Here is a 5,352-nt window from a genome sequence, read left to right on the forward strand (position 1 = left end):
AAGACATTTATAGCAATTACTACATGTATCATTTTCCAATTCCAACCATATAACAATTTAACGAAGGAGAAACTTCGCCATGAATACTATGAGTAGAAACCAAGGACATACTTGTCCATATGCTACAGCGGAGCGTGTATCTCTCCCACAAAGTGAATGCTAGGATCCATTTTATTCAATCAAAACAAAAAACAAAAACAAACCGACGCTCCAAGAAAAAGCACATAAGATGTGATGGAATAAAAATATAGTTTCAGGGGAGGAACCTGATAATGTTGTCGATGAAGAAGGGGATGCCTTGGGCATCCCCAAGCTTAGACGCTTGAGTCTTCTTGATATATGCAGGGGTGAACCACCGGGTGCATCCCCAAGCTTAGAGCTTTCACTCACCTTGATCATGTTGCATCATACTCCTCTCTTGATCCTTGAAAACTTCCTCCACACCAAACTCGAAACAACTCATTAGAGGGTTAGTGCACAATATAAATTGACATATTCAGAGGTGACACAATCATTCTTAACACTTCTGGACATTGCATAATGCTACTGGACATTAGTGGATCAAAGAAATTCATCCAACATAGCGAAAGAGGCAATGCGAAATAAAAGGCAGAATCTGTCAAAACAGAACAGTTCGTATTGACGAATTTTAAAATGGCACCAGACTTGCTCAAATGAAAATGCTCAAATTGAATAAAAGTTGCGTACATATCTGAGGATCATGCACGTAAATTGGCATAATTTTCTGAGTTACCTACAGGGAGGTGGACCCAGATTCGTGACAGCAAAGAAATCTGGAACTGTGCAGTAATCCAAATCTAGTACTTACTTTTCTATCAACGGCTTAACTTGGCACAACAAAACACAAAACTAAGATAAGGAGAGGTTGCTACAGTAGTAAACAACTTCCAAGACACAAAATAAAAACCAAGTACTGTAGTAAAATAACACATGGGTTATCTCCCAAGAAGTTCTTTCTTTATAGCCATTAAGATGGGCTCAGCAATTTTAATGATGCACTTGCAAGAAATAGTATTTGAAGCAAAAGAGAGCATCAAGAGGCAAATTCAAAACACATTTAAGTCTAAAATGCTTCCTATGCATAGGAATCTTGTAAATAAACAAGTTCATGAAGAGCAAAGTAACAAGCATAGGAAGATAAAACAAGTGTAGCTTCAAAAATTTCAGCACATAGAGAGGTGTTTTAGTAACATGAAAATTTCTACAACCATATTTTCCTCTCTCATAATAATTTTCAGTAGCATCATGAGCAAACTCAACAATGTAACTATCACATAAAGCATTCTTATCATGAGTCTCATGCATAAAATTATTACTCTCCACGTAAGCATAATCAATTTTATTAGTTGTAGTGGGAGCAAATTCAACAAAGTGGCTATCATCATATATAGGAGGCATATTGTAATCATAAAAGAAAATTTTCTCCTCAATGCTTGGGGGACTAAAAAGATCATGCTCATCAGAGCCAGCTTCCCCAAGCTTAGAATTTTCCATAGCATTAGCAACAATGGTGTTCAAAGCATCCATAGTAATAACATTCCCATTAGCATGCATATAAAGTTCCATGGGTTTTTTAATTCTCTCTTCAAACACATCATGTCCTAATTCAAGATAAAGTTCATAAAGATCTCTCATATTTTTGTTGTTTTCCATTATGCTTAACTAGTGAAATAAAAACATGCATGATATTAAGTAAAGTAAAACAAGTAACTAATTTTTTTGTGTTTTTGATATAGCAAACAAGATAGCAAATAAAGTAAAACTAGCAACTAATTTTTTTTGTATTTTGATTTAGTGCAGCAAACAAAGTAGTAAATAAAACTAAGCAAGACAAAAACAAAGTAAAGAGATTGAGAAGTGGAGACTCCCCTTGCGAGCGTGTCTTGATCTCCCGGCAACGGCGCCGGAAAATGTGCTTGATGGCGTGTATTTCACACGTTCGTTGGGCAACCCCAAGAGGAAGGTATGATGCGCACAGCAGCAAGTTTTCCCTCCAAAAGAAACCAAGGTTTATCGAACCAGGAGGAGCCAAGAAGCACGTTGAAGGTTGATGGCGGCGGGATGTAGTGCGGCGCAACACCAGGGATTCCAGCGCCAACGTGGAACCTGCACAACACAACCAAACTACTTTGCCCCAACGAAACAGGGAGGTTGTCAATCTCACCGGCTTGCTGTAACAAAGGATTAACCGTATTGTGTGGAAGATGATTGTTTGCAGAAAACAGTAGAACAAGTATTGCAGTAGATTGTATTTCAGTAAAGAGAATTGGACCGGGGTCCACGGTTCACTAGAGGTGTCTCTCCCATAAGACGAACAGCATGTTGGGTGAACAAATTACAGTTGGGCAATTGACAAATAAAGAGAGCATGACAATGCACATACATATCATGATGAGTATAGTGAGATTTAATTGGGCATTACGACAAAGTACATAGACCGCCATCCAACTGCATCTATGCCTAAAAAGTCCACCTTCGAGTTAGCATCCGAACCCCTTCCGGTATTAAGTTGCAAAGCAACGGACAATTGCATTAAGTATGGTGCGTAATGTAATCAACAACTACATCCTTAGACATAGCATCAATGTTTTATCCCTAGTGGCAACAGCACAACACAACCTTAGAACTTTCTCATCACTGTCCCGAGTGTCAATGCGAGCATGAACCCACTATCGAGCATAAGTACTCCCTCTTGGAGTTACAAGCATCTACTTGGCCGGAGCATCTACTAGTAACGGAGAGCATGCAAGATCATAAACAACACATAAGCATAACTTTGATAATCAACATAACAAGTATTCTCTATTCATCGGATCCCAACAAACGCAACATATAGAATTACGGATAGATGATCTTGATCATGATAGGCAGCTCACAAGATCCGACAATGATAGCACAATGGGGAGAAGACAACCATCTAGCTACTGCTATGGACCCATAGTCCAGGGGTAGACTACTCACACATCACACCGGAGGCGACCATGGCGGCGTAGAGTCCTCCGGGAGATGATTCCCCTCTCCGGCAGGGTGCCGGAGGCGATCTCCTGGATCCCCCGAGATGGGATCGGCGGCGGCGGCGTCTCTGGAAGGTTTTCCGTCTCGTGGTTCTCGGTACTGGGGGTTTCGTCACGGAGGCTTTAAGTAGGCGGAAGGGCAGAGTCGGGGGCCAGACGAGGGGGCCACACCATAGGGCGGCACGGGCCCCCCCTGGGCCGCGCCGCCACGTGGTGTCGCCACCTCGTGGCCCCACTTCGTGTGTTCTTCGGTCTTCTGGAAGCTCCGTGGAAAAATAGGCCCCGGGCGTTGATTTCGTCCAATTCCGAGAATATTTCCTTACTAGGATTTCTGAAACCAAAAACAGCAGAAAACAAGCAATCGGCACTTCGGCATCTTGTTAATAGGTTAGTTCCAGAAAATGCACGAATATGACATAAAGTGTGCATAAAACATGTAGATAACATCAATAATGCGGCATGGAACATAAGAAATTATTGATACGTCGGAGACGTATCAGGTACCGTGAGTATGCCAGCAGAACTGAAGGTAACAACCTTTATACTTGCCGTTCTTTCTGACTTTTTGCTCCTGTTGTTTGTCGCAATTTTTTGATCTTTCCTCCTTTTTTTATCTCGACGGAGAAACTTGCAGAGGCCAATAAACGTGCCGACGCACTTGCTCAAAAACTGGAGCAAAGTGAGGCGGCTCGCAAGAAAGCCGAACTTGTTGCTAGCGAAGCTAAAGCCGAGGCTGATGAAGCCAGAGCAAAAGCTGCTAGTGTCGAGGAACTGCAGAAAAGACTTGAGGATGCTGAATCTGCTTTAAACGAGCATAAAGCTGCACAAGCTGCTCGTGAGCAGGGGATCCTCAAGCGTCTGAAATCACAAAGTCGACGTATTAAAAGTAATATTATCGATCCCTTCTATTTTTTAGTGGACTTCCTGTTTCTTGTTTTTTGATTAATGTTTTGTTTCCTGTGGCAGCCCAAACAAACCAAGATTTTGATCTGGAGAATCCCGTCAATGACCCTCTCCTTGACGCACTTTCTTATCTGGAGCTTCATGGGTCCGAAATTCGTGAAGGCGTGGCAAATGCTAGTGCAGGATTGTCGACACTGTTCCCCTACTTCTTCCCGAAGAAAGAGGAGCCCCCGACTTTCCTTGCCCTTGCCAAGAGCTTCAATTCATCAGAAGACCTTGGACTGAAGATGCGTCAGGAAAACATGAAGATTGCTGTCGAAAGCACTGTTGCCCTGGTTGCTGACAGCCAACAGACTGTTGATTGGATGAAAGTTGGCGACACCGATCAAATAGAGCAATCGAGATGGAGGTCGCTGATTAAGGCAGCCAAGCCCAACACGAAGAAAATCTTGGCATATCTCGGGATCAAGCCAGCTTCGACTCCTAGCTCATCGAGGCCGGAGGTCTAGTTGCATGCCTCCTTGTTTTTTCTTTCTCTGTTTCTTTTGCTCTTGTCGCCAAAGTAGTTATTTGGCGATACGTACTTCTTTAGCTCCAATGTAAGGCCTTTGTAACTATCCCAAAAGATTAATGAAAACTCTATCTTTGCTTGTTGATTGATATTGTCTTGTTTTATTAAATTTCAGTTGGTATTTGATAACTATACTCCATCTTCCGCTCCTTCCAATATTTTGCCTTCTTCTTCTCGCTCAAGGAGAGCTCTTGCTGATACTACACCTGTCGAAGATTCCTTGCCGCAAGAATTGGATGAACTTCGGCAACAACTTCAGTATGCGAAGAAGCAAACACTTGTGATGATGGAAAAGTCTCGTAAGTCATCTGAAGCCGAAAAAATTGCACTTCAGCAAGCTCGCGAGGCCGTGGCTGCTAAGGAAATTGCTGCTTCCGAGGCTGAAAAGGCGACTACTCGAGAAAATTTCATGCTCGAGTTAATGAATGAAGCCAGTGCGGATATGTCGGGTATGCTTGTTTCATCCTCAATATCTTCCGTCTTCATGCTACGTCTCTTAAAGTTTTCTGCTCCTTTGTTTTAATAGGTTCCTTTACTGATGCTGTTGCCGAAGAGGAGAGGGTAAATACTAGGACAAACCTCCTTGTTAACCTTTCCCTTGATCATGGTTCTCTGTTTTGGGCTACCCCAGAGAGGACCCGCCGATTGTCGGATTTCGGGATCGCGCCTCTCAAACTCGCGACTTCCTTGACTTCTGTACCAAGACCCTGTCTATGGTTTATAACTCCATGTTTCCTCGGAACGTTCAACCAAAAACTCTTCCCGAGTTAATGGAGAAATTTAAGGATGCCCACAGGATCCATGACTTTGTCGAGCTCAACCGGTAGCCGGCGCCGGATTTGC

The sequence above is a fragment of the Lolium rigidum genome, chromosome 3 (genome assembly GCF_022539505.1).
Source record: "Lolium rigidum isolate FL_2022 chromosome 3, APGP_CSIRO_Lrig_0.1, whole genome shotgun sequence".
Lineage (NCBI taxonomy): Eukaryota > Viridiplantae > Streptophyta > Magnoliopsida > Poales > Poaceae > Lolium > Lolium rigidum.